Raw genomic sequence first — 10,008 nt, forward strand, 5'->3', positions numbered from 1 at the left:
TAAAATTAGACTTATTCCTTATTTTTTATTCCTAAAGGAATTCATAAAAATCATGCATTATGTCTAGAGAACAAAAAGGTGTGTTGTTATGAGTACAGCTCTAGTAAATGCTGGCTCTGGTAATAGTCCAGTAATAGAGCTCAGTAGTGTCAAGAGTGACACTAATCCCCACTGAAAGCAGTAAACACTATGATGCGTATCCAAATGTACAATACAGACCTGTTTTCTCAAAACAATTAAAAAATAAGAAAAGTAGGGGAAAAAATGAGAGACTGGGTAGCATATAAATATTTTGACCTTCAAATTTTGCAGCCCATATACTCTCAATGACAGCAGTGATTTAAATAGTACAGGAGTCAAATATTTTTTTTTTCTATTCAGTAAAAGCTCAGATTTGTATAAGGTAGATTGAAAAAAAATAATAATTTCAGTATGTGTTTTACTTAACAAAAGCAGATTTATACTCCTAGCTGTATAGAAATTGAAATTCAAAGCAAATGCTTTATTACCCGATTATACTTTTCATGAGTATTTTCAAGTTTTTTTCATGAAAACAGTGAGTACGAGAAATATGTTGTTTTCACATACCACAGTCATTCCTTGCATACTGCATGGCTTTCATCAGGATAGAAGTTTTGCAGATACTTCTGTTGCTTCATGTTGAGAAAACAGGAAAAGCAAAAAGAATGGCATGTAGGCTGTGATTAAATATATATTTTATCAATAAACCTTTATAAAGTTCAGGCCGTCAGAAGGGTGGAAACTCAATAGTATACAGGCTAGACGTGCTCTGACCTGCAACGAGTACTGTTTTTAAGCACTTCTAAACCTCTTGATTAACTAATGACCTTATCAAGTGCCTTTTGAAGTGGTTATTAAAAACTGGGATAAGTCTTGATGAAATAATAGGCCTTCTGCTGATATAGCCTAATTCTGTACAGCAGCCTTACAACTCAGTGCACTTAAATTCTTAAATTGATGTAACTATTGAAATGATAACCCTAAAAGTGTATATGGCCAAGTTTTTCAATATCTATAACTATCACTTTTTCTTATATTTGGTTTGAGTAGTAGGTGCTGAAATAATGGAAAATTTGGGTTAATCTGTGTGTTTTGCTAGTAGAAGAGTAACACTTGCTCTTTGTGTATGTTCAGTTGAAACAGCATGACTGCACAGCTCATCAGCATGCACTTAGCTCCAGCACCTGCTGTATCCTGCCCAGCATAAAGGTGAAACGAGGCACAGGAGTTATGATGAGGGAATTGTGGACAATAATTTGCAGTGATAAAGGAATTTATTTGAAAGGAATTCAAAGGAATTTGAGGCTTCATTAGTTAAGCTACTCAAGGCATATATTTTAAAAAGAGAAGTCCTGCACCTGAACTGACATAATCAAAGAGACAAGGAAAAGAGAAGGCTCAGGGAGGTCTTCACCTCAGTATTCCAGTACTAAAAAGTTGGCTTCAAAAACAGAGGGAAGTACTCCCTTCACAAGGAGAAATATGGAAAAGGCGAGGGGAAGCCTTACAAGCTATATCGGGAGACATTTTTGTCTTGAAATAAGAAATTTTTATTTATTTATTTATTTATTAAACAGAACAATCACTGGAACAAACTCTGCTTAAGTGGTGCAACCCACTTATGTGGTGAAATCCCCATCAGCAGAGACTTTCAAGATGCAGTTTGCCAAATTGTTGGATAATCTCATCTAGGTTCCCTTTTCCCATAAAGGGTTGGACCTGGTGATCTGTCGAGGTCCCTTCCAACCTGAGCTGTTCTATGATTCTATTTTCATGTAACCTGGTATGTAGATACACTACATTGCATAATCTACCTGTAGGTGTTAACTTTTCAGCAAAGTGGCTGCTAATGCTAATTTGGACTGTTTTCCTAAATATCCTATCACCAATTTTACAGATGAGTGAGGCTCTAGTGGTGAACAAAGCAAGGTTTCTGGTTATTCTTTATTACTTTGCATTGACTCTTTTGAGTACATTCAGCCGGAAAGATACAAAGATGGAATGTTGTTTTGTTTTGTTTTCTGCTTTCATTTGCATCTGAATTTTACATGAGCTATGGCATAGTAGAAATTGTTTTTCCTATCCTTAGAACATGTCTTACATAAGGATCAACCACATCACAGTCTTTACTGACTACAGTAATTATTTTTCATTTAGATCAATTGAATATTTTGAATTTAACAGATCATGGGAGCCTCTGAGCTCAGCTTTCTTAGCAATGAAATAGAGGTTTCTTTGTTTTACCTCCTTTGAGAAGTGATTACCTCAGCCTTCACTTTCATGCTAGTGATTCAAATAAGAAACAAAGGAAATCATGCATTCTCTTTGCAAAAGCTATCCAAAGGAAATATCTTTGATTTAAATGCAGTAATTAAATAAATGTGTGTTTGAAAAGGTTAAGATACATTAGTGTTGTAAACTGAAGACTCCTGTTTACCTACAGAGTAGGTATTGTGCAAAGAGCTGAAATAAGAGCTTTCCGTCCCTGACTCACCGTTGACCTTAACCTGGACCACTCATGTTCAGTGTTTGTAGAGCTGAGATGTTTTCTGTGATCTTTTCACAGAGCTTCTCTGATTCAGACGTTATTAATCTGTTAAAGAATAGATAGTGATCAGGAGCTGAACTGAGACTGTTACATAATCAACAACATAATTAACAAAGCATCTGAACAATGGGCATGTTATAGGTGATTAATTCTTGCAAATGAAAATTTAAGAATTCCTGTAGAAAACTTAGGGAGTATTTTAAAATATGGTGCTTTGTCTGAAAAATGTAGATCACACTCTGTGAAAGGAATTTGTGAATTTGAAGATTCTGTGAAGGAAACGTACAAAGGTTGGAGTTAACAGCAATTTAATTAAAATAATTGCAAGTTAACAGCAATTTTTGTGTTAAATATTTTCCTCATCTTTCACAACTTGACTTGTGTTCCTGTTTTCAGAAACTCATTTCAACATCTTCAGGTTCTTTTATTTTAAGTAACAAATAATGTTTCTAAATTAATTGAGAGTTTTTAAATATTCAAGTTTGGCAGTTATGAATGAAAGATGAATTTTGTGATCTAATTATATATATCTTAAATTATTTTTCTTGGTGCATGCTGAGTATTTGCCATTCACTGGCTAGTTGTTTTAATGTTGATTTAAAGTAACTCTTAATGATGCACGAGTGAAATCTCATATTCCTTGACTGGGTTCATATAAATTTTAGAATTAGATTTCTCAGTTACTCTCTCACCTTTAGAAAGTCAAATTAGTTTTCTGATATTCTAGTAAATATTGTTACTTTTTCCCTATTACAAAAGTCATTAACTAAATGTGCCCAAATATTGTTTGTTGACAAGAAACCTGAATGAAATTTTCTTAATTTCTTACCTAAGTAGGACATTTTTAGTTAAAGGAGATTGGCTGTAATGTAGGTGTGTTCTTCACTTTGAGGAGTGAATGTGCAATGTTTTCTGTGCTTTCTGTTCATGAACTAAGAAATAATACAGTAAGTAGTAACTGGCTGCTTCCCCCATCAGGACTAAAAAGATCACATGGGTGATGATTCTCCATGTGTTCTGAACATTGTGCTTCGATTCAAGCATTGCATCTGCTTACGCTGGGTGAAAAAGTAAATGCATTGTCTAACTCATCCAGGTAAGACAGCCTTCAAATAGTACTGCTGTTTTCTTGCTTTCATCTAGCATTCCTTTATTTTAAATTCAGTACAATGGAAAAAAACAGCAAAGGACTGAAAGCATGTGATGTTGTTAGTAACTTAACACAGATCTGAAACACAACCAAAGGTTAAAACTCAACCTAATCCAAATGTTGTACATACACAAACCATTGAACTCAAGTTGAATTCTCAGGTGAGTATTAAATGACAGCGCAGCCCTGAACTCACCCTTAAGGAAGGAAACAATGCATCTAATAGTGTTTGATATGGACAATGCACTACCTTTAAGCATGCAAACCTTTGAACTTCATGAGGAAGAAGAAGGCAGAAAAGATAAAGACTGTTAAAAAGGGGAAGAAGGCATCTAAGAGAATTGAAAAAGAATGCACCACATAATGTAATCTGATTTGTCTAGTTATGTTATTCTTCACCTTTAAAGTTGTCAATGCAAATTACAAAAATGTAGCTGTTCCAGAACGTTACGCTAGTCTGAAATATCCATTTGATGGAAGACAACGCCTTTAATTATCCTTGTTGAAAATCTCAAGTAGCTTCACTGTTTGACTCGTCTTTTGCTATAATCTGTATTAAGAATATATGTTCCAGCTTGGATCTTCAAATGTGTAAAAAATAAAAATCTCTTAGAAGTTGGTAAGTAAATCTTCCTATTGTGTCTCCTAAATAATTTCTTGAATTTAGTATCACTTAACTATGCTTACTTTCTTAGTAAGAGACAATGACTCTCAAAATGTTTTCCCAAGACTACAGTTTAATGATACAAAGCATTTGGCAGCAATACTCCACCTATAATTGTTCTTGGCTACTCATTACCAAGTAGTGGTATATAATACCTCTCAGATAGAGGATTTGATCTGGTTTTAAAAGCCTGTGAAAAAATGCAGGGGACAGCAGAGAGGCAAAAGCAAATGGCCAGATGTGGGAGGGTGGGAAAGGGAACACCTGTGAATTACTGAAACCGATTTCCTCACTGAGGAAAATGCCTGTGCAGCCATGCACATCTGTGGCACATTTTTATGGCAAAATTTTCATACTTAGTGCATTTAGGAACATCCTACAGTATAAATTTTTTTTGAGTAATGAGAGCATATCTAATTATTTCAGGAAGACTATGTATCAGTTGTGGGTATGGGCATTTGGGCGTTCAAATTTTTTATTCATAGAACTTTCTGCTTTGTTTACACTTGATGCTTACTCCTTACTCTAGGAGTATTGGTCTATTTAGACTTGATGCTTTATTTTTATAAAAAAATAAGAGCTAGAGGCTAGCTTTTTTTTTTTTTTTTTTTTTTTTTCTTTTTTTAGGCTGCTGGTAGTCTATTAGCTATTTGGGGGGATGGTCTAATGCCCTCACTGCCTTTGATTTGACTGCAGCAATGAAATACAGACAAAGCTGCTTAGGCGTGTGGATGTCTCTGCTGCAAGATTGGAAAGTACAGATTACTTCCGTGCTGTACACATTATGAAAATCATCTCTTGCTGTTTGGTTGTGTTTGTTTTTATTATTATTTTTATTCATCCTTCACAGTCCGTTACCACTTATGTGTTCTGTAGGGTCAGTTTTTCATTTATTTTGACCCAGCATCCTGAGAGGACAACAGAGTTAAAGGGAACTGACAGTGCTGTAGTGTAGAAGGGGAGAGAGAAACATGTTGGTATGAAAACAAAATTCAGCAATATGTCAATGTGAATCTGGAAGATGCTTGTGTTGTTTTGGCTAATTGCCTGCTACTGTTCTGGCTAATCTGCTTAACATTAATGTGTTTTTAAGAACATACAACTAAGACAGGGTTCGTATTTTTTTCCTCTCATAGAAATATTGCCCAGTATAACCTCTGAAATCACTCACTGTTCACCAAAAAGCTGAATTTTCAAAGGTGTAGAATAGGTGATAGAGTTTTGCAGCAGCAAGAAAGAAAGAGGAAGCACATTTCATGGTGTAAAACAGGGAAACTGTAGGAACAAAGGATCCATAATATACCTTGTAGTAAATGGTAGAGTGGATAGATGGGAAAAAAATCAATAAAACCCTGTAAGCATAAGAAATGTCTGTACAATTCAGTAAAAGCTTTTACACTGGCAATTGATTTTGAAGTCCAAGGCAGAAACGCTGGTAAAATAAGTATTGGCTTCAGTCAGTGAAGCACTTGCTTTAATGGTTTAAAAAGAAAAAGTAAAGTCTAGGAGAAAATTCTGGTCCAGTCTCACCCACAAAAAACATTGGATTTGTCATGCATGGATACTGTATAATGTCAACAGCAGAATATTTCTCCTTGAATTCCTTATCATCAAGAATCAAAGGCCATCAGAAAAGCAGAAAATCAAGCACATAAAAGCGCACTTCATGCTTCCTATTTATACATTAATGTCTGGATCTTAAGACTTCATTACATGGCTCCTAAAACAACAGAACAAAGGAGTAAAATTCACAGATTTTGAGCCATCTACAATGCAGGCAAGTTTCTGGTGTTACTTTTCATTGTTTGTCATCTAAATGAGATGTGATTTCAAATGTATGGATTGAGTGCTTCATGCATTTTAGTGGAAAAAGAGTCTGTTAAGCGAAAGTCCTGATACCCAGGTAGAAGAAAGAAGTATTAAAACGTAAAAACAAAAGGGGAGGTGTTGAGGTTTAAGTATAGATTTACACTTCGTCTGATTTTCCAAAAGAAGGGATCCAATAGTGAAGGATGGATCAATGAAATGTTCATTTCCAGAGCAATTTGTAATGGCATTTTGAATTGTCAATGAAGTTTTGTTAGTCTGATTGTTTAAAAGAAAACATGAGGTATCAGTTTCCCTGTGTTTCTTGCTGATAGTATTACTCTGCACATCCTATCAGATACCAATAAACATGTTCTCTTCTGCTTTTATTCATGCTGTCTTAGATGAAGATCGTAGTATGCTTAAAAGCACCTTCTTTTCTAATAAGACAAATGCATGTGAACGTTGAGCTTAACTCAGTAATCAGGCTTCAATTAGGGTTTTGACTTTAATAGTAATGCATTCTACCTAAAAGTCTGAGAATAGCATTGGTGGGTAGGCAGACAGAGACACGGTTTCTGTTATTCTGTTTATTTCAAGTAATTTTGGGTATAATAAAACTAATTCTCTATGAAGTCAGTTATTTTACTTCTGATATAATTCAGAGGGGAAGTTGAATATCGAGAGTTGTTGCTATACAAAATCTCCAATCAGAGGAGCAGTGTGCAGTCTCTATTTGAAATGATAATTCCAAGTCTTCTCATATAAATTAAAAAGGAGAGATAAATAAACCATAAAATTTGTTTGACAAAGGACTAATGTCTGGGATCGTCAGTCTTGGGGAGAAAAGAACCCAACAATCTAAGCAAAAAGTTTCAGGGTGTTTCAGCCTTACCTTGTGAGACTGTAAAAGCATGAGGATGCAGGTGCAAAAGGAATTGTATCTGAACAAGTACAAAGAAAACCAGTAGGATACAGGTGCAAAAGGAATTGTATCTCAACAAGTGCAAAGAACAGTTACCAGTAAAACTTCCTCTAGTCCAAGTGAAATTTAGAATTCAATATAAAATGACACTTCCTGTAGAAGTACTAATGGGAAACACAATATGCTGCTTTTCTTGGCTGACAGAGCAGAAAAGAAACTTAGAGGACTTATTCTTGTTTTTTCTTGAAAGCTAAACTGGGAGAAGAAAGGGACAAATGCTGAATATATTGATTGAGATATCTTGTGACCTGTGAATACAGCTCAATGTATAGAACAATATGCCCTTTTTTGCTTATCTTGCACAAAAAGTTTAATATTTGCTCTCTTATTTCCTAATAAGGGTGAGTGTTACAGCTTTAGAAGTTTCCGAATGAAGTAATGTATTGGGTCTCTGTATCCTGTGGGCATCAGCTATGAGCCGCTACTCATGTTGGGGTCTGACTGCATTGTACTGATGCAATCGGATTGTAGCACCAGGTGGGAGGATTGGTTTTCACTGGAAGAAAGAAGAATGAACTACTCTAATGCACCCGCACAGTGGAGTGCTGAGCACAACAAATAAGTACACATCCTTTGAAGCTTTTTTCTTTTCAGTGATGCAATTCTGATGCTGTACTTATCAAGAAAGCCACTAGCTTTAAGCAGTTTTCTAATCTACTTCCATTTTCCTCCTTCATCCCAAGACATCCAAGTTCCAACACACTATTTTAGAAAGGAAAATTTTAGTGATAATGCATATCTTACGGAGATGGCAGTATGCCATTTAGAAAGCCAACAGACTCTTGAACATTTTGTAATGCTGTATTAATACCAAGTGATTGTTCCTCATCAACTTACCAGGACTGCTAACATTACCAATGTCTGCTAAACATACGATTTGTGGAAAGTTAAAAAAATGCTGCAAGAAGTGAATGCAGAACACCCAGAACCACTGCAGCCGTGGGTTAGAGCTTCCTTCTTCAAATACATGCATGCACAGGTGGATAACAGTCCTGTCGCGTTCTTGAAGGTTACAGATGCCAAAGTCACTCAGGACTTTGATTTAAGAGCTATTTAATAAAATTAAAATAAAATTAATCATCTGACTGAAAAGCTGGGATCAGATAATGTTTAATGAATGTATTAATTAAACTCTAATCAGCAAGTTTCCAAATTAACACCGTGGGCTGCACCCTGCTGTGCTAGAATAATCCTTTTTACATATTGCGTGCTATCTGAATGCAATCAGAGATCTTAGATAAACTGATACTGTTGTCCCCTTGGATTAGCTGAATCTTAAGGCTATACAAAAAATAAATAAAAAATAAAAAATAAAGAGAACAGCAGAGCACGCAGGGTACATAACTTGTACATGGGCTTCAGTAGCACTTGAAGGGATCTGTTATTAGAAGTGTAGTCTCCTCTACCGTAGTACAGTATTTCCAGGAACATGCAGAAAGAAAAATACACTAACTTAAAAAGCACATTCCTTCCCCAAACCCCTTTTTTCTGCCAACAGATAATGAATACTACTCTATAATGAAGTAATACTTTAATTATAACAGGATCACAATAAACTCCCACTACTGACCATCAATAAGGAGGCATTAATTTGCCCCAGATCTGCCAAATGTTTACATCAAAATTGACTGGCAGCTTGATCTGCTTTGCCCTGTAGAGAGAGAGGGGAAGAATAAGATGCAGAAGTCACAGTTATAGTCCCTCATAGGCACTACTAATACAACAGTGCCTGTGCACAGTGCAAGTCAGGCATTTCAATCATTAAAAATCACAAGTTACAGTACGAAAAAATGTCAAGGGCAAATAGGGCAAATCCTTCTCAGCTCACGTGTACTGTCATTTTGAGATGATATTCCTTATTTTCTGTTTTAAACCAACATTTAGTGTTTCTGATCATTTAGTCTGCTGCTTTGCCTCATTCCCAGGTGTTGTGTAGTGATCAGAAGTAAACCCTGGGCATGAGACAATAGAACTCTGAAATGACAGCAACCATGTAAATATCTGGTTATCTGTTCACCTGCATAAATACAACTGTTGTACGGCTTCAAAGGTTCTTTAGACTCTTAAAACTGTTTCATCTGATACAGATCCTTTTTTTTTTGTCTACAGATTAGGAAATGCCGATGCTTTCCATGAGCAATAAAATGTCATTCTCCCAACCAGTGAAAGATAGCTTGCAACAAACTCCAAAATAAGAATTTGCCATGAATCTTTATTTTTAAATGCATAGAATGAACAATCCACACTGCCCTTAGCAGTTTGACAAAGGAAAAAAGATGTAAAAGTATCTGATAATTTCATGAGCATGTCACAACAATCTTAAGCCTTTAGTGAAAATATGGGCAGGTAATGCAGGTTGCTGACTAGTAGTGTAACCAGCTTTGCTACTACTCAAGGCACTGGGCAGAGGGAGCTGGTGCCATCCCATTCTCAACTTGACCTGAGCTATGACATGCGCTCCTACAAAAAGGCAATTAAAAGCAGCTGGCTGAGAATGGGGTGGATACAGAGAAAACCAATCCTGAGATTGGCATTTTGAAGTGTAGGATAGAAAGAGATACTACAGCTTAGTTTGAAGGTAGGGAGAAGAGGTTGGAGACATCTCAAATTAGCAGCCACAACCGCAGCAGCTGATGATGACTGCACCTGTGACTGTTGGCATCATCACAAGAACCTAGGGTATAATTAGCAAAGTACAAGAGATGTCTATATTTTTAATATAAATGTGTATAATTTCTACATGTTTGTGTCAAAAACGTGTTATGGTCAACAATGGTGGAAGATAAGTAAGAAAAGGGCATGATTTGGAATGAATTCTATACAGACAAACAAAA

The sequence above is a fragment of the Anas platyrhynchos genome, chromosome 4, assembly GCF_047663525.1.
Source record: "Anas platyrhynchos isolate ZD024472 breed Pekin duck chromosome 4, IASCAAS_PekinDuck_T2T, whole genome shotgun sequence".
Classification (NCBI taxonomy): domain Eukaryota; kingdom Metazoa; phylum Chordata; class Aves; order Anseriformes; family Anatidae; genus Anas; species Anas platyrhynchos.